Below are 20700 nucleotides of genomic sequence, written 5' to 3' on the forward strand. Positions count from 1 at the left end.
AAACCAATTCACTTTCAATATATTAAAATTCTTAAAGCCAAAACTCACAAATGTTGATAAATAAAACCCAAACTAGATTAGTGCTGCAGCGATTAATTGATTTATCAATTATAAGATTCATTGCCAACTGTTAATAACTTTTTTATGCCAAAGTTCTCAGATCCCAACTTATTAAATGTGAATATTTTCTGGTTTCTCTCTTCCTCTATGAAAGTAAATTGGAAGTCCTTGGGACATGGACAAAACTAGACATTTGTGGATGTCGTCTTGGGCTTTGTGAAACACTGATCCACATTTCTCAGAATTTCCTGCCATTCTCTTAACCAAACAACTAAATAATTAATCAAGAAAATATTTAACAGATGAACTGACAATGATAATAATCATTAGTTGCAACCTGAGTTTAGTTATTATTATTATTGTTGTTGTTGTTGTAGTTGTTGTTGTTGTTTTAGTAGTAGTATATTTTATGAAGACAAAATAATTTGTCTAAAAACTGTTACTCCTTGAGTTATCACTGTATTTCTGGGGAGAAGTTCCTACTAAATTTTTTTGAATATCCAAGTTTTTCAGTATTGTGAGCCCCACAAATAACACTGAAACTCTCAGAGCCAGAAATCTGAAAATGCGGACAAGTGTAACCCTGGTTAGAGAACACTAGTCAGTGTTAGTAGTAATTAGAAAATGCAGTATGTTTTTCCTACTTTAGGTAAATTGACCCCAGAACACCAATTTTAAATCAATGCAATATGACTATACAGTACAGTGTACTGTAATGTCAGTACAATGCCCACAATATGCTTGTATTTGTCACATTAGGCCAGACTAGTCGCCCATAGAGTTGTCAGGGCAAAGCTTTGGTTTCATTTTCCACATCACAATTAGGAAGTAGTCTTTTCAGTTGCTCTTGTTGGTCCCATCAGCCGGTTGGTTATTGTGGTGTTTGAACCGCAGTCTGCATTCATTGATCAGTGAGTTATTCTTGTGTAAACCCACCGACAGCAATGAATGTTTATTGCAGCCTGAAGAGTAGAAGCCTCCTGCATCCCAGCTAATCCGATGAAGTCTATCCCGGAGATTCTGGATGCATAATGGTCACAGGTTTGATCCGGATTTCATGTCGTGGACTCTGGTTCTGCATTTTGCTCTGAATACCTGAAATTCATCATTGAGCAGCCTTCAGCAGATCACATGTGCTGTGGTGTCCCTCAGGGTACAGTCAACGGTCGATGGTTTTGGTCAGAGCTCAAACTCACCGACAGCGTTGAATGTTCCCCGTGGGTACCAGGAACTGAGATGTTGGACTGATGGCAGCAATTTGACTTGTCAGAAAATATCAACATTTGCACTACATGAGCAAGAAAAGTCAAGCTACCAAGTTTATTTTCATTCTTCTTCAGCCCCTCTTTCTCGCTGCAGTTTGACTCAGACAAGTGGAAATTCACAGAAACATACGCCTGTCCCTCGCTTGTTCGTTTCCATCCAAACCACATAGATTTTAAATGTCTGCAGTTCCAATCAAAACATACATTTTCGTTTTTTGCTTGCCTGCTATGATGTCAGACATGTCATTGCCTTATACATCCACCTCAGCTGTCAACAGATGGCTATGATAGTAAAAAATACTAACTTTGTAAAGCTAATCATCACCAAGAAAGACAAGCTAGACATAACTGTGGGCTGAGCATCACAGACGTTTGTGTGTCTGTCCGTGTGTGCTTCTGTGTTTCTCTTGGCCTGTGTGGAGCATTTCCATGCCAAAATGTGTTACCACCCATGTCGGTGTGGAGGCTCAAATAACAATGAGAATCCAGCGGGAGCGAGCGAGGAGAGGTGGTGATGCAAAGGTTTGGGTTTCCTTAAATAGCCCTGCAGACGTGGTGAACACCATCTTCGTTGTCATCATCCTCACCTTCTGCAAAACTACTAACAAAACTCTCATCTGTCTCCGTCGAGCCGGCGCTCCCCTCATCTTCAGCCTGCAGCAAGAAGACGAACAAAAAGAAAAGGGGGTAAAGAATCAGAAAAGGCATGAATAAAAGGACAGAATACGACGTCAGTCAGGCTCATGGAAGGAATTGAGTTGGTACAAGTGTGATCAGAGGACGCTGCTGTGCCCCACAGCTTAAGCTAGTGCACTGCAGTGTCGAGCTAGTTAGAGATTACTGTTCCCTTTACCCTGCGCTGAACCTCAGCTTCTGCTCTGGGAGTGCGTCTTCCTGTGTTCGCCTCTTTGAGGTTGGAAAATCATGCAGTCATGTTTTATTAATGCTCTCTCTGTCTGTCTCTCCTTTTCTGTCTTTCACTCCCCTGTTATGCCTGCTTCCCTCAACACTGAAGAGGAGATTTGGAACACTGTATTTTGTTTGTTCTGCATCCTCTTTCTACGTCGAACTGAGGTATTTTATATAGGTTGTGGTTTTGATTTGAGGAGGTACTGAAACTTGCTAAGTAGGTAGTGAATACATGATGCAACTCATTGTAGAGAGATTTGTTGCAGTTCTGCAGGATTTGTGTTCTGTTAGATCAATCAGATGGAAAATAAGAGAATTGGATCTGCAGATTTCTGTGTTCTCTGCACACCACAGGCTTTCAGAAAGGAGCCACACTCTCCTGCTTTCTGCATAATGAATGATCACTTCAGGAAGAAAGAGGCACAATTCACTCTCTCCGACTTTGACACAGTTCACTGACCATGGAGGAGACATCATTATTACCACAATATAATACCAGAATATTTCTTAATTTCCTGTGTTCCATGAATTATTTTCATTGTTGTCAGCGTTTCTGCCTTGTGGTGTTTCTTTAAAGAAAGTCCAAAATTGTCAAGATAAAATAATTTTCACTATTAATTTAAATAACCAGCATAATGTTGGACAAAGACTCTTTAATTCTTAGATAAATATTTTGTTCAAAGTTACTTATTGCACTTTTCATTTTGTACAAGTCAGGTATCATTCTTTTTCCTCCAGTTTTTCTTGTCGATAAGAAGCTCTCGCTACCGAGATGCCACCTTATCTTTTGAGAGAATACATTCTGCCATGTTTTCCTAATTTCCCTCTGTGCTTTCACTCACAGAGAAGGTGGGAAGTAATAGTTATTTCAGTCGCCCTGGCTCGGGCTTCAGTGGCTTCCCTCCTTGGCACTTGTACTGTTTGGCTGTGTGCCTGAGACACACAGAGGCTTTTTTCATTCTCAAATATCTCTCTGTCCACCCCCCACCCCACCTTTTTTTCATCTGACTAGACTTCCGTTCCCCCTGCACTTGGGAGAACTTATATGTGTTAGCGGGCTGTACACACACACTGACTTATTCATCAGTTTGAGGCGTGGCCGCACTTCCGCATCGGGGGTTCTTGATAATACCACCGCTGGCATAGTCCCCAGAAACTTTGCATAACTGACAAACTTGCAAAAGTATAGTGTGTAAAAATAACTGGGCGAGCATGAGAGCCTGACAGGGCCAGAGTGAAGAGTGCAACAGTGCGACTGAACCAGTGTGAACCCTGCGTCGTCAGCACATTCCAGGGGTTGGACAATGAGAAGCACACTGTGTACTCTCTGTCGTGTTGCCTGCATAGCTGGCTGGTCTGCAGCCAGGACTTCGTGCTGTCTGAAACAAGGCCAACACAACACAGATGCAAAAAATCCTGCAAAATGAGCTCCTTTTTTTAAGTCACAAATGTCAGTTATGCTAGCATTGCATAGCTACCGGCTTCAACTTGTTTCATGTGTGAAAAGGTAAACATGGGATTATGAATAGGTAAAGACTTGAAAGCAGACCCTCATGTGCAGAGTTATCAGTGCAACCATGGTACTGTGATCTTTGTTTGGTAAGATTAAGTCTGGTAACAGGTTCAAGGACTCAAACACTGACTAAAATATGAGAACATGGTGTGGAGAGGATGTATTCTGAGACAAGAATCCCTGGGGAATTGAGTTAAAGCGCCAGGAACGAGACCTCAGTGTTGTATACCATTTCTCTCTGTTGGAGTTGAAGTTAATCAGCTTGCATGGTCTGAGCTTCAGGTACAGTCTGAGAAATGTAAGCCAGGAACCAAGACTGTTGAGTCAGGAACTGATCTTGAAATCCCTGGATTGGAAGATGAAGCTATTCACCCGTCCAAAACTCCACACCCTGACATTCTACTGGACTGTTACATTGTAAAACCTCCTACTGTTTCCTTTCACTTTACATTTCACATTGTGGTCATTTCACCGATACTGTGTACACCCTGAGACCAAACGCGATTTAGGCAATACATTGTATTGATTCCCACCATTGGACACCCAAAACTTGCTTAATATCCCTTTTTTCTCTGACAGTACAAATCCTATGTACATAACATAACTGTACCAACAGTTAACCTGACACTCCCAGCATAGCTCAGATGCCTGTTTAAAAATACTCAGGCTGGGAGGCTGCCAGCATATGCTCTCACACACTTTCCCATCCCATCATGCCTCTTGACAATTATTATTATACAATCCGCTGGTGCTGTGAGACATCTCCTAATGGAAGTGCACGAGGAGATTAAATCGCTAAAATCACTCGCACCATGAGTGATCCTCTTCGTGGGCAAACTCAATCAAATTCAACAAATATGTCTTAATTGCTGTGTCAGTCGCAAAATAGGCTTTAAGTCAGATTGGACATTTTAATATCTGCTCGAATTAAGACGTTTATAATGAGATTTAGCGGTGCAGCAGGGTCGCTCAGTATCATATTTAGCTGTCACTCTGCTGCATTTGTTGTCAGACATTTGTAAAGTGGAATGGACTGTGATATAACAGTGCTGATAAGACATGAGAATACCAATAAATACGTTTGGGTTATATAAACATAAGAGACCAATAATGGCCTTGCTGTAGCAGTAATATTTGCCACATGTGGTGCATAAAGTATGTGTAATGACGTATTAAAAACTGACCAAAACTGCTTGTGTGGGTTAAATTCTAGTTCAGTATTTTGGTCCTGTTCAATGCAATTATAAATAAATAGTCTGTTTCACATCATCATTTATATAAAGTGTTAGCACTGGTGGGACTTCTAATTATTTTTTTCAGGCCTGTTTGCCTTTATTTAACAGTAAAGGACAGACTTTTAGGAAACATGGGTAGGACGAAGGAGAGGACATATGACAAAGGTCGTTGTACTCTGGTATTGCGGATCTCAGAGTGCTGGATTCAACTTAACCATTATCTTTAAAGATGCCATATTTTCATTCAAAATAGCAGCTCATCACTCTGACGTACCACAACCTAACTAAATGAATCTTGCCGATGTCAAACATTGCTTCATGAGCTGTAGTGTATTTTCTATGATCATGGCATAAATAAAATGATTCCTAACCATAGAAAAGCCAAACTGGCAGAACGTGCAATGTGCAGGCCGGCCCTGCTCCAGTGCGGGGTCTCCTTCAAGCAGAGCGCCAAGCCTTTCCAGAAACACCCTGCCTCCACGTGCCTAAGATCATCCTGCCAAGGCTCCAGGGGTTTCATTTGCAACCTAAACTGCGTCCGAGCCAGCGTCTCTCTCTGCTGCCAGCTCCCTTTTCAGCATTAACCCGTGGCTCTCTCTTGACGGTGACGTACTGTTTTCTTTAACATACCGGCTTCACTGCTTACGACTTACCTTTCGCCCCCATCTTCTCCTCAGTTCCTCCTCACAACAGCAAGTATCCTCATCCTTTCCAGGGCTGATTGACAAGTCTGTCTGCCTGCTCTGTTTTTTTCTCTTTTCTCTCTCTGCTTTGCACCTTTGAACCCCGTGTTGATGCACTTGATCACATCATGTCAGTCTGGCTCCAGTTGACTTATCCACTCCAGCAGCATGCCTGAGAAAACTGCACTGTATGTCACACTCCTCTCTTCTCCAAAGCTTTGTCGGCTCATTTCAGTCATGAGCGCTGAGGCTGATGAATATGTATCCCAGGCTCTTTTCGCAGCAGTTTTGAGGATCTCTAACAAAGCGGGATGAGAGATCCCTTTGTGGTTGTCTTCTGGATTTAACCGTGACATTTCTCTGGTGCCTGGTGCCACTTTTTATCTTCAACAGACTTTATCCCCAGGTCAGACTCGCGGCCCCTTTTGAACGCCGGCATTGTCAGAGCTCACACCCACAATCCGTGCTCCAACTACCATATTTCGTTATTTGGGAACTCGGTCTGTTTGACTCGTAAGGCCTTAATTGAGTCATTACAGCAGTGCAAAAATATCTTGCCAAACACAAACAAATGTATCCTCAAGCAAACCCAAACAAAAGGTTACACAACGCTTACTTGTGGCACATAATCCATGTTTTAAATCTGTCGAGTTTACGCAGTGCAGTGGCAGAATCGTCAGCGTATGCGGGAATCAGCGTTTCCCTCGTCTACCCAGCATTCAAACTCGCTGCACCCTGGACTGCAGCAGTAAACAGCAGGGAACAGGGAATCGGGCCATCATCATCTTAAAACACCCTCAGTCTCCTGCACCCACCACACCCACAAAACAGGGGAGCCTCACACTGAGAGATTTAGAAATAGCACAGAGAAGGGAAGCAGAGGAGTGAAAATCACAGATGGCAATTCTGATTTCATATTTCCGTTATCAGTGGGAGCCAGCAGGGTGAGCCAGCATGGGAATGACCTGGATACTGATCGACCTTTATTCTGCCCAGATGCTGCCTGTGCCACCTTACAGCCAGACAGACGTAGTCGATCGAAATCACGTTGCTCATGTGCTTAGTAAAAATAAGTGAGAAGAAGGAATATGAGCAGGATGTGAGATGAGGTGAAACCCCTCATTTTAGAGAAGCACCTTAAAAAAAAAAAAAAAAAAATTCAGCAGCCACCAGGGCTGCATACAAAAGAGAATGGGAGATAAACAGGGTGCAAAAATGAAACCTGCTTTAATTTGCTATTTGTCTTTTGTGATTAACCATAGCACCTTCCTACACCACTCTGTCCTCCATTTTTAGCTCACGTTAAAATCAGAATTTCTTATACAGCCATTGTTAGCGCCTTGCGACACCTACGAGACTAAACAAGGCCGTCATCCTCTCTCTGTTTTGTCTGCAGTGCCATTTTATTCCCATAAAGCCACATTTCCCTTTTTTTTTTCTCCTTTTTTTTTTTTGCATGACAAACATTACAAAGCATAGTGCCCCGTCCCAGTAGGGGAACGTGTTGCTGCATCGCACCAGCAGGGACACTGTGTCCTTAATGCGCTGTATCGCGCTTTGTGCTTTGTTGACCTGATCAGCTCCGCCTAAGCCAAAGTTAAGCTTGTCTTTTCGCCCTACTGTATTTTCTGAAAGACAAGTGACCGTTCACACCGCTGTAGGTGAAACACATGGCGTTTGTTTATGATATTTTTAGAAATGTATAAATACACGATTCTCGATGGTAGACGAACACTCTGGTATAAGTCGGGTATGTTTGAGTCGAACATTGCGGCCGTTTGAATTGGCTGATCCTCTGCATAGCAGTTTGACGACTGTGCAGCACAGTTGTTGAGGCCAGTGCTTTGGAGAGTTGCTCAGAGACTTAACCCTCCTCCCTGGCACCTTCCCCCTCTCTAGCAGAGGAAAATCTCTGCTGAATTCATGTCTCCTTTCAGATTTCTAAGAGGCGTTAAACCTTTCTGGATTAAAGAAGGTAATCTGACAGGCAGAAGATTGTATTAGCTGGAGTGTTGGCAGAGCTTTTAATTTCTCCTCTTTTTTCATTTCCCCCTCTCAGCCTGCCTTTCCTGCTGACCTGCTAGATGGTAATATTGTGTTTTTTTCTTTAGAATTACAGCAAAAACATCCACATCTTCCCTGCTATTCACTGTCCTCTGTCCCTCTCACATGCTTTCTATCCCACTCTTTCCATATCTCTCCACATACGCTCTCTTCTTCCTACCTCTCTCTCCAGCTCTTCCAGCAGTGACAGCATACTTGTGTGAACCCATGATTTATCAGTTGCTAATCCGTGCTGATTATGGAGCTTTCCACACAGCCCTTATCTGTTGCTGAGCCCGCTTTTCACTCCATAGCTGCCAATTATCTTTCAGGCAGCCTGCAAACAGACCTGTCTCTGTCAGCCAGCTGCAGAACCGCCACTGAGGCCTCTTACTCTTTTTATACACAAGTATGCATGCACTGGCGCACCAGTGACAGGCTGGCTTGGTACATGTATTTTTGGTCTACGTGCTAACTTAAATGTCACATTGAGAGATTAAATACAGGATTACATTCAATATTGAAACTGTTCTGCAGTTTCACCAAAAGCTTAAATTCCCATTCAGCATCACCTGCAGAGGGCAGGGATGTGTGGAGTGCTGGTTAAAGATGGCAGGCGGACACTGCTGCTTAAAAGGACAGCCCTTAATACAGAGAACTGATGTTGATATCACTGTGTGCTGCTTTGGACTATAAATAAAGCACAGAGGATGCTCCGTCACAAGCTTCAATTCATTTGACTTGACATCCTGAAGCTTAGATTTGAGTATATTAGCGTCAAGGTCAGAATTCTGCTAGCGTGCCAAACCTAACACCCACACAGTTACGACGAAGAGCTGAATGGCGATGCCTCACTGTGACTCATCCAACACTTCCTTTAGCCAAACGGTGGGACGGCCAAGGTTGGCGTATGACAGCATGAGGTTACGGGGAGCGAGGCCTCGCCCGTGGGGAGGGTATGCAGATCATGGAGCGCTCAGCTGATGCAGCGTCCAATTGTCAGTGTAATGGGAAGTGACGTGCACATCAGAGCAATGTGGGTCAGAGCGCCAGACGACCAGCCCGCGGCCTGTATCTGCTCCGCCTGTCTAATCTGCTGTAGCCCGACCAGACGAGGCTCTCTAATCGACCCTGATATTCACTGAACACACATTACCATCTCCTCTCACGCTCCGGAACGCAAACACACACGCACAACATGAAGGGAGCTCTCTATCTGAGACGTTTAAGACATTCAACTGTAGTGGGTGTCGGTGGAAAGAATGCAATTCTCTTGTAAGACGCTGAATAATAATTAATTGTGAAAGAGGCAGGAAACAAACTCGTAAAAAGGAGGCTGAGACAGTGCCCACTCCTCCTGCGGTTTGAGTGGCTTAAGGCCCCAGCAATGATCATGTTGGGTAAGCTGGCAGGCCAATTTATGGTTTTTGTACTTAACCAAGACAAATTACAATTCACTGAAAGCATAAGAAATCCGGATCTTACAGTTGCATTTATCTCTCCATCTCCTCTTCCTTTGATGTAAGGACCAGCATATTTACAGTATTCTCCACGCCCTCATCGGGTTTGAAATATTTATGTGGAAGGCTAAATATAAATGCCGGGGTCTGTGGTTTCTCTGCAGTGCGATGTGGACTGAACTGTGATTCTTCAGTGGGTGAAAATGGGTCGGACGGACACCAAGTTCAATAGGATTCCCATGACATGGTCAGGGGCTGGCGTCTGAAGGGAGGAAGAGGAAGGGAAGGGGAAGGCCGGGGAAAGGGGAGCAAGAAGCGGTGGTGAAGGGTAAAAACAAATTCTCAAACTTTTGCGAGTGTTTGCTTAGCACCTGTGTATGGACTTAACAACTCCATCATAGCCAGAGGGAAGTGACACACGGGGGCCTTGAAGTGTTTTGACATTTTCTGCTCAAACAGGTTTTTTTACGGCCAGGGGAAGAGGCCTGGAGGAGTTCAGCCTGTGCGAATCTGCCTCCGCCTCATCAAAGGCAGTAATTTCCTGTTCATTTCAGGCCCCCATCCCCCAACTCAGAGCTCTTGTCTGCTAATCCCACCCCTGCAAACTGCCCCCCCTTTCCCCCCTCCTCCAACCCCCACCCCGGGCCCCCCTGCTGGTGTCCTGCCTGCCTGTGCTTCAGCTTGCTACACTCCGGGGCTGGGGACTGGGAGGCTATATGCTTTGTGTCAGCAGGCTCGCGGCTGAGCACTAACAAATCCTCATTGTCCCACGCGGGAGTGGGGACAGAGGAGGAGGAGGGGGGCATCGCTGTCTGGTTTCTATTCAAATCCAGGTACACACACAGGCCTGGGTGGGAGCAAGTGGCACAGAGGGGCTTACACAGCTCCAAGCCTGGGACCAAAGTCCATCCAGCCCTGGCCTGGCCCGAGCTGAGGTGCAGGGGTCACAGGAGCCACTTACACAACTGCTGCCTTCTCTGAACTGACCAGCCGATCAACGACTGATACTGAACTTCACAAAACTACCAAGGTTTCCAAAGTGCTGCACAGCCATGTTGGGGACAAAAAAATAGTCAAGTTCACTCCACAAAGTCCAAGTATTATCATTTTGTCAACACGGGACTTTGCTGGTTGTTAAAAGATTACAGGTATTTTGTGCGCCTCCTGATTTTGTAAGAACATTGTTTTGTTCCCTCAGTAGGAGACAAAACAGCGCTGCATTAGCATCTGCATGTAGGCTGAATAGCAGAGTTTGGTGGCCTGTGTTTCAGTGACAGCCTAAAAGGCTGAGCTGATTGGAGTTATGTAGTGTATGACTTCAGTGCCAGCCATTGCCAGTGGTGAGGGCTGAGATGTGTATCTGGGTAACAAGACTCTACACGTACAGGCATTTCAGGGAATGACTTGAACCCTGCTTTTAGCCTATAAGCCTCTGATGCGCTGCATGACAGACACACTTTAGAAAAAGAATAATGTTTTCCAGACTGTAGCCAGAACCATTTTTTTTCCTGTTGAGTTTTTTGTGTATTTTTTTTTTGTCCTAAAGCAATGACACTTTTTCCCCCCTTTTTTTCTTCCTGTAGCAGCTGTTTATGGCTTCAGAGAACTGTTTTCCTCTTCCTCCATGTCATCGTCAGTGCTCAGATATTAACCCAGCCTTGTTTGTTTGTGTGTGTGTGTGTGTGTGTGTGTGTTGTCTGTTTGTCCTGGTGTTAAGCCTATGTGGTGCCCGTGAATGTGTTTTTGTGAAGCAGTTGCAGCAGCAGCCATGGTGTACATCTGTGATCCGGGTAGATGTCTTTGTCAGTTGTTGCTACTCCCTCATGCACACAGCTTTTTGCAGTGGATTAAGAGCTTTGTACAAAATCAGACTGGGACCAAAAAAATATCTATACATGCATGAGGACGGCCAGCATTTCCTGTTGCCGAATACATTCCAAACTCAGCCACCCCCATGCGAGCCGATGGGGAAAACCAACGAAAAAGGGAATAGAAAAAAACAACCTTTGTGAAAATGGCAGTTTCTCCTATTCTTCCTCTTTTGTTGGCGTCTATATTTAACCTCCTCCTACATTTACATGTTCTTTGCTACGTTTATGTCCTTCACCTTAGTAGGTTTTGTTAATACTGACAAGTTGTTGACATCTAATTCAAATAAAAAGGCACTGAGCAAAAAATGTTCACAAACCAGTGCTGACAGATTTTCACAATGATGCAGGGGAAATTATTTTTAGCTCATTCAACCAATACCTCAACTGCCTCACTTTAGACCTGCAATGCATGCTGGGGTTTCTCAAAGTGGGAGACTTGCAAGGTGAGCACTTTGAGAGAGGCAGTCATGAAGAGAAGCATGGTCACCCTCTAACCCCAGCCCCAACTCCAACCCTCACCCCAATGCTGAAGGCTGGGGCGTCCCCTCCCTTCGTGGAGCAGCAGCTGGCTGACCTGTCCCTCCACTGCAGCCTCTAATGGCTGACCTGCCCTGTCTGGACGGCCCTGCTCGCTTTTGTCTACTGTCTGGCTCAGTTCCTCCCCAGTCAAACATCGCTACTGGCTACCGCAGTCCGCATTCCCACAGAGCAAGCTTTAGAAAAAAACACACACACACACACACATGCACAGACACGCAAGCACACACACATTTACACTTTTTACACATGGCACACTTTGTCCGGCGCACACAATCTCTCTCTCTCTCTCACACCTTTCAAAACTCTCCCACACACAGAGCGTCTGTCTGGTTTCACACACAGTTTTAAACAAACTGTACTGAGCACAACCTCTCACACACACCACGACCAAATCAAAACCCCTGCTTTCAGTGAAAATGGAAACATAGTATTATCAATTAACATTTGTAAAAACACTACTTGTTCCTGTTTTTTTTTTTTTTTTTTCAAATGAGTCATGCTGTAGTTTTAAATTTAATCTATGAACTGAAAAGTGCTAAAGACAAGTGTTTCAATTAGACGCCGGGAAGAACAAGCAGTTAAATACTTACCTAAAGTGCGGCCAAAAGTTGAGCAGCATGGAACTGTGATGGCTGGATGGTAGGACAAAAAGATCAAACACAAGAGAGTGAAAAGCTTCCATATTTAGGGAGAAACCTCATGTACACAGGATGAAAAGTTGTCTCTGAAATGGGTTGAACGGGTTTCTTTCTCTCTCACTGTCTGCCCGTCTCTCTGTGTCTTTCCCAGACACGCACACAAACACACACTCGCAGACACACAATCCTGACACACAGTCTTTCAGTCTGATCTCTCTGCCTCTAGTGGGAACTCGGCCAGTAGTTTGCAAATACAAGTGCCTTACAAATCTGTCTCTCTCTTTCTCTTTCTCTCTCTCTCTCTCTCTCTTTCTCGCCCTCCCTACCTCCTGCTCCTTCCGTGCTTCTACATAGATAAACAAGCACACGCATTCCCACATGCATGGCCCCCCCCACCACACACACACACACACACACATATATACACACACATGCACACACACACACACAGACACAGAAGCCTGGCTACGACGCTAGTTATTGAACTGCTCCACATTTTCTTGCATGCACTATATATGAGGCAGTTGATGGACAGCAGCACATAGAGTCATGTGTAGAGCGAGTGCTGCTGTGATTGGCTTGAGGCCTGGGAGCAGAGGGGGGTGGGGGGTGCTGTGATTGGTCTAAACTCAGACCATTGAAAGCAGAAGGCTTCCCTATTGAATGGTTGCTGCTCTGGGTGGAGTTTGAGTGACACTGCTGGGGGAGGTGGGGGGAGGACAACATCCTGAGAGTTTTGTGCGGCTGTGGTTGGACTGTATGGAAGTATGTGTGCATCACAGCTGAGAATTTGTCTTTTTCCAAAAAAAAGAAAAAGGAAGAAAAAGAAATATACAAGTAATTGGTTTGTGTCCATGAAACTTACGTAGACTGATAGTTTGAGGTCTGCGATTCACCCATGTACATTTTGGATTCTAATTATACAAAAAAATAAATTATTCGTCAGCTATTAAGCTAAAAAGGCAGAGCTCTTATTGATTCTGTTAAGAGAGTTTGCTGCATTTCCAAATTTTAAATCATCATGAAATAAATATCTTACAATTAAAAAAAATAAAATAAATAAAATCTACAAACCAAACGATTAACCAACTGATTAAACAGAAATATAGCTTGCAAATTTGTGAAAGTAGTAATTAGTTCAATCCAATATGTAGCGTCTTTGTCTGACTGTTCTGCAGCTCGCTGAGATAAATTATTTTCACTCTGTCTCATATTGTAAATACACCGTTTGTAATGAAATGCATTTCAAGAGCAAAATATCAAAGGTTGAAAAAAAATGCAAAATATGGAAAGGAGGTCATGACGCATGGCATTAATGAGCCCTGATAATCCGATGTCTCCTGCATAAACAGGCAGATTAACGAGTTCTAACCAACTGATCGGAAGCATGTAGAGGTGTGTGTGGTTGTTTTGTAGCAGCAGCGTAGGTAAACAGAGTGGACGCTCATGCGTAATGGCACTGTGCTCTGGCGCGGCACTTATCAAATTGGAGGCTGCAGACTTATTGACATATGTGCTGCCTTTAGATGGCTTCAGGGATTTCATGAACTGAGGAAGCTTTTCATGCACTATAAAGCAGCGTGGACAACAGATACTGTAAGGATCACACTCTTTAGTTAATGAATACATTCCCACTGACTTTCCACAGTTCCTGCTTTATCCACATAAAAGTTTTTTTTTTAAGTCGATTCAAACACATGTATTAGTGGAGGAGGATGTAATTAAAATAGCAGATATAAATTTTAAGCATGGCTCTGTTGTTTCTGCTCCGCACCCCTGCTGTAAGTATTCAATTTGCTCTTGTTGATAAAATCATCAAAGTGGAAGCAAAGTGACAGAAACAGATGTGGTTCTTGGATGTCTGTTCTTAGTGCAATGTCTATTTTCCACAAACCCCAATAACCTGGTTTGCAGTGCCTCATCTGAATGAACCTCTCACCTGTTTGTGCCTCCCACCTGTACACCATCCTCAAAGCACCACAATATCACACAGGTGGGTTAGGTCAGTTTCAGGAAATACTTAACTCTTTAAGCACTATTTGCTCAGATCTTTGCTAAACTAAGTTACAAAACAGCAGCACGTGTTCCAGTAGGAAAATATTTGAAATCAAAAAGTAATTAAGCTACCATAACCTACAAACCCAAAATGCAGTCATGGATCAAAACGGAGTTAAGACCCAAACACCTTTTTGCTGTATTTTTCCCCTTTCAAAATGTTTTTTTTATGGTTTATATATAAAACATTTCTTGTAACTTTTAAAGATTGTTTTTCTTGTGTAGAGTGCTGTCACTGCTGATATTACATAAAGCTTATTTACTGACCTTTATTCATTTAAGTGAACCGCTGGTTTTGAAGCTTGGCGTGGTGGCTCCAGTTGTCACCATCTTGGCAGTGCCTGACTCTTTCTAACTCCTGGCTAATCTAAAGATTAGCAAAGACTCCAGGCTATGGATGATCTCTAATGGTAAACATCTTTCACTCAAAGTGGTCACCCTCCTAATTATGCACAACCTTAAGCCTTTATACAGTTTAAGCGGGTGAGTTGATTAAAAGTCGCTCCCTGCGCAGTCATCATGAATGAGGAAATTTGCTATAGAGACCAAACCCATTTTTGTAGCAGGCTGTAAACATGTTTATGTCTTCTATAAAGTTGGGCATTTTAAACATGGGGATCTATGGGGATTGACTCACTTTTGAAGTCAGCCGCAAGTGGAGTGGTCATTTGATGGACTGCATTTTGTGACATTTATTTATTGGCTTCAGTTTTTAAGGACAGAAGTTGCCACTTGATAACAAATCGTGTCCTGTTCAAAGTGAACTTGTCCAAATGTAAAGGCTGTCCAAACAAGCATCATAAAGGATGAGATTAATAATAAGGATGATAATTTTCCCCAAAATCCAGGGCTACAGTTTAGTATACAGTTCTCTCATTTCATGTTTACTATGGTTGAACAGCATAATGCATCTCCTGGTGTTTTCATTGCACAAAACAGAAATCAGTATCAACAAATTTCTTCCTTGCTCTCACTAAAATAAACCATGTTGGCTATTGCATACATATATCAGCGGCCAAGTAATTTCCAGAAACTTCTGCGCAGTATTTTCATGACCATTAGACGCCTCAAACAGTTTGCTGCTGAGTAATATGAAAGAATGTAAAATTTTGATGACCTAATCTGTAACTTTGTGGTGATTCTATTAGCATGACACTGACTCCAGAGATGTCTTCAGGTTTGATCTGTCAAAGTGTGTGCTACCTTAAGAGACGATTTTTTGAGTTGAGGTGTCTTACAAGTCGAGTAAGACAAAGCTGCATGTGTATATGTGTGTGTTTCTCTTCACCCTGAGTGATGACGGCATAGCAGAGCCTGGAGTGCGGCCAAGTGCTTTCATTCACACCTGATTAGATCACTCTGACCTGGATAACATGCAGCGCTCCACGCTCGGCAACACGCAGCTGCACAAGCCGTTGGTTTGGCCTTAACAAAATACTGCTCCGGCAATGCTTGTTCCCTAATCACAATGAGATGATATTAAGCGGATACCTTGGTGGATGCCAGGACTGTAAAGTTACTCCACCTATCCACCTGCAGAACCTGCATGCCATTTACTTACCTGAATCCCATCCCATATCTGCAAAGTTAAGGACTCAGCTTTGTTGTCATTCGCGTGCCTTGCTGTTTCTGCTGTCAGACCTTATCTTGGGGGTTGTTAGGATTATAAAAGGAAGATGTGTCACTATCCTGGAAGTGTATGGAGACAACCTCTGGCAAGCAAAATATTTATTTCGTAGAACAGAGGCATAACCAAAGCAGCAGACATTCTGTTCTTTTCTGTAGAATTAATATTTTGCTTTGGAGACAAAAAAACTGCATTTTGGCTTCCCCCCCAAAATCTACTGTATCTAGCATCTACGACTAGGAACAGCTCTGTGCAGCTAGTAGCTGCTAGCCCAGCCAAAACTAAAAGTGGAAATATACTCCATAAAATACTTTGAAAAAAAATGCTTCCAACAAGCACAAGTTCTTTTCAGACATGAAAAACGCAACATTGATCCTTTATTAATCCGTTAAAGTGGTGGTATTCTGTCATTCAGTCATCGGTCAATTTTTGCATCAATATTCCACATAGATTTATTTAGATACATCCACACCCATTTGACGCAACCTTTGGAAATGTTATTTGGATCAAAAATTTGAATTAGGCTTGTTTCCATTACCTTCTTTGGAGTGAGTGAACTGTGTTGTGTAGTACCATCAGAAGGTTGTGGTTGAGGCTGCGTTACGGATGGCTGTTATAAACAGAATAGGAGAAATCTGAAACAAAACCAGTTTGCCAGCCACTATAACACACTGAATAAAAAAAATAAAACAAACCAAACTTGCCATCTGGCCATCTATCAGAGAAACATGGAGAGAGGTTGTTAGAAATTATTTTTAATCAAGCAACTTGTATTCTTTTTTTTTTTCATGCCAGCTAATTTGGGCTGTGTTTCATGCTGACTCGATGTGACAACAATGTAAAAGTGAAACGTGTGCGTTAAAAGTTTACTACATCAGAACTTATTTAAAAAAATTTCTATCTTCCAAAAATTACGGTATGTAAAAATCAGTAATAATAGAGAGAACTACTGCACTTGCTATGTTTGTCAGACATGCGAGACTGGACAGACCATGGAGTGATGTATAATGAATAATAATGAACTAATAAACAAAAAACAAAATTTTAATCTACAATGTAAGAAATTATTTAGGTGAAGCTAAGAAGTGTGACTGTGAGTGACAATACACCTGTCTGAGATGAACAAAATTTCAGAGTGTCAGTTTCGAATACGTCCTGATTGGTTCAGACTTCATTTTAAGGAAAATTTATAATTATAATAGTTAAGGATGGCATTCCACATGCTTAAATGCATGCAGCTGTCTCTTTGGAGATGCTCATATGAATCCTACTGCTGTTTGCTGCTGCAGATGTTTGATTAAAATAGCTGGACACAACAAACTAAATTTCATAGATTGCATTCATTATTGGTGAGTCTCCTTAATCTGACCTGCTGCAGCTTCTGTCTTCATCTCAAAAAAAGACATTTCAGTTTGTAGTAGATGTGAAATCGTACTGCAAAGTGAATGAGAAAGGTGTTTTGGAACTGTGGCAGCAAACTGTATCTTTAGCATTTCTGTGATGTTTATAGACTAATAGTGATGCTGAAATGTGGAGAAAGTCTTCCCAAATCACTGCACACAACTCAAAATACATTATTGTGACTGCGTGCAGCTGAAAAGTTGAAAGTGATGCAAAAAATGTTACCAGATCCGACCTAAGATTGCGACTTTTATAGAAAACGTGAGCGGGCTGCTCGTTCAGATTAGTCTTGCATTGACAGCCCATTCAGTGGTATATAATGGTATGACTGCACTAAACTACCATTCAGTATCAGGATGCTACAAAAGTGTACCTCAAAGTAGTTATGGGTGCAGTTGTTGCAAAACTTGACATTTTCAGTGTGTTAGGTTTTTCCTCAGAAGTTATTGTTGTTGTTTCCTGTAGTGAAGAAAACAGTAACAGCAGAGAAGAAGGACAAAGCTGCCGAAATGAGCATCCAGTGGCAGGCTTGTGCTTGTATCCTACATTTGGTGATCCAAACTACTTCAAGACACGAAGCCGACATGTTAAGATGCCGCCAGGTTAATGGAGATGACACATTAGCTATCACCAATCAATCCAAGAAAAAGATGGATTTTGCAGGACGAGAGTCGTATTAAATGCTACAGAAACTGGACAAGATCTAGTAAATTCCTAGAGACTCCACACAATCTCAACTTTCCTGTGATAGGTTGATAAATATGATATTTGAAATGTTGTGTTTTATTACATTCATAAGCAAAATTAGATGTTTTTGAAATGGCTCTGTAAGGATGGCAGATTCTGGAATTATACGTTTCATAAATTACAGACTATTCTGCAAAGTGGTTAATTACTCTTTCAATATTATTTGCTATGAAAATTATTATTTGCATAAAAAACTTTATTGGTTAACCAAAGCAACTAACAAAAGACATTAACATAGAAATGCAGCAAAAAAATTCAGCTAGACCTCAGCAAGATATTAATTTAGATACACATATGTCCTCAGTTGCTACAACGGTTCGAAATTTCCCATTGACTTTCAGACATCTTTGCTGCTGTTGGCGACAAGCAGTGTTTTAAGATGGCTACTAAGCTTTCAGTTTACCCTAGTGTCCATTTATTTAAAACTAACCTCGGCCAAAAATATCCTGTCCCCGTCTATATGCTAGACATTCATAGACAAATCGCTTTCTTCCCAAGAGTTGGAGTGTTCCTTTAAAAAATGAAAGTTTTGAAGTTTTGGTAATAAAAGCTACTTGTGTAATTTCACCGTGATGTTTTTTGTTTTTTCTTCTTTTCTACGTGACCATGGCTCAAATTGCATCTCCTCCCTTAACACTCCACACTATTTCTTTACATTAGCATGTTGTTCTTTATCGAACACAGCATCTCGGTAAGGGATCAGCTAATTATCCTAGTGGGCCTGTCTCTAAAACATGTCTTTGTTGTGCTAATGCGCTCTATGTGATAGCATCTCCATCCATAACCTTCTTCATGTGTACTGATAACCTGGAGGGGGTGGAGTGTTGTATGTAGGGCGCTGTGAGTTGGGTAGTGGGGGTTGGAGGGGGTGTTGTTGCAGCATGTCCTGCAGCTGTGCCTACGATGACAAGCCTGTCCTCAACCTGCCCTCCGCCAGACTAAACACACAACACACAACTTCACCTGCAGTGCTTCCTGCCCGCCTCTCCTTTTGCAGCTCCACTTGTTTTACGACTTTGGTAAAGATGCGATGCTGGTGTAGAATCTCAGTGGCATGTTTCCGCATTGCAAGCTGGGGTTAAAGCAGCTATGACTCTGTTGCAGTGTGATTGGTAGGTTGGCTACTCGATGTGCACTGGCCTGAGTGAATGCACTGAACCAGGTTTTTGTGCCCATAGCAGTTCTGAGGGAGTCATGCTTGATCTTTCTGGGCCACATGGAAACTAGGTCACTATGCTGTGCTGTCAGTCGAGCCTCTCTCTTTTGTGTGTGTGTGTGTGTGTGTGTGTGTGTGTGTGTGTGTGTGTGTGTGTATGTGTGTGCGCGCGCGCACGCGCGCATGTGTGTGTGTGTGTGTGTGCGCGCGTGTGTGTGCGGAATAAAACTGTAAAATAGGGCTTTTACATAAGGATGGGATGGGTTCCACAGATATGCAGTATTGCTGTTGCGGAGATTCTCTCAACTGCAGCACAACCCCCACCACCACCACCGTCCTGCGATGCCACACTGGGAGAAAGCGAGATAGAAAGAAACGGGGTGGGGGGGGAAGATGAAATTCTCATCCTTGGTTCAGATCCCTAAGAACGCTTGGGAAGGCAGGATCTTATTATCACAGCAAATTTGCAGTGTGCAGAGTGAAGGAGATTAGATGCGTCTTGCCTTTGAAGTGTATTTTCCAACCATTGTGCGATGGCAAATTCCATCAAGTGTTGGAGGGAGCTGTGATAAGAGGCACGGGTTATGAATGCTGCGGCATTAAAAGCCGTCATTTGAGCAATAAGATGAAACACTCCCAAACTCCTGCTAAATGAAAAAAAATATTTCCCCTCATTTCAGCACTGTCATTCATAACTGTGTTGTGAAAGAGCCACCGATGCGTAAATAACAAGGTGCACTGGATGGCCTGGATAAATATGTCAAAATATGTGGACATAGAATTGAATTGAAATCTGATTTAATCCACAGGATGCTAAATGTTTATTTGCACTGCATCAGGAGAGCTGTGTTGATTGCTAAAACAAGTATTTTTCAAAGAACTGAGTTGAAAACAACTTTAGAAGGGCTCATGTTTCTGGAGGTTCTGCTGGACTTTGATCACGCTGCCTCTGTGTGTCCTCTTCAGCTCTTTGACCTTCACGTTGAGCGCTATGGTTTCTAAGAGGCCGGTTGTCAGGACAGGGCCAGTGGGGGTAAAGCAAGGGTGAACAGCACCGTCACAAAGTGACCCCACTACTCCCAGCCCTTTAAATCTCCCTCAGGGGCTGCGAGCTCCAGGGTGAAAGGACGTCCCAGGGGACACAGCTGAGGAGTGACACCCCTGGCCTGGGCCTCAGATAGTGTTACAGCTTCAGACCAAACACAAACAGTGCAGAGCTCCTGGAGGTGTCTCAACACGCCGGGACACTTCTACAGTTGGTCTACTTCGTCTTATTCCTCTCCTTTCAAACATCAAAGAACATTGTGGTCGAGGTTTGCAATGCCAAGAATGCTGACTAAATCATTTATTAAATGGTAATCATCCAAGTTTCCATTTTGTTCCCTTAAATTTTCAGCCTGTCTTTGATCCTACGAGCACATTGGTGTGATGCTTTAGCTGTGTCTAGCAGCTAGTGGCTGTAAAACTGTGGGCAAGCTCATCAGTTTTCTCTCCATG

General features: G+C 42.9%; 1 long non-coding RNA gene across 1 annotated transcript; it reads right to left on the reverse strand.

Annotated features, from left to right (window-relative positions):
- Nucleotides 1-1353: 1353 nt before the first annotated feature.
- Nucleotides 1354-12661, reverse strand: LOC103358959 (uncharacterized). Its single transcript, XR_520284.1, has 2 exons — nt 12170-12661; nt 1354-1979 (listed from the first exon to the last, which is right to left on the reverse strand). It is a non-coding gene; the product is annotated as an uncharacterized LOC103358959 (long non-coding RNA).
- Between the last annotated feature and the right edge of the window lie 8039 nt (nt 12662-20700).

The sequence above is a fragment of the Stegastes partitus genome, unplaced genomic scaffold (genome assembly GCF_000690725.1).
Source record: "Stegastes partitus isolate 25-593 unplaced genomic scaffold, Stegastes_partitus-1.0.2 Scaffold347, whole genome shotgun sequence".
Taxonomy (NCBI): Eukaryota; Metazoa; Chordata; class Actinopteri; family Pomacentridae; genus Stegastes; species Stegastes partitus.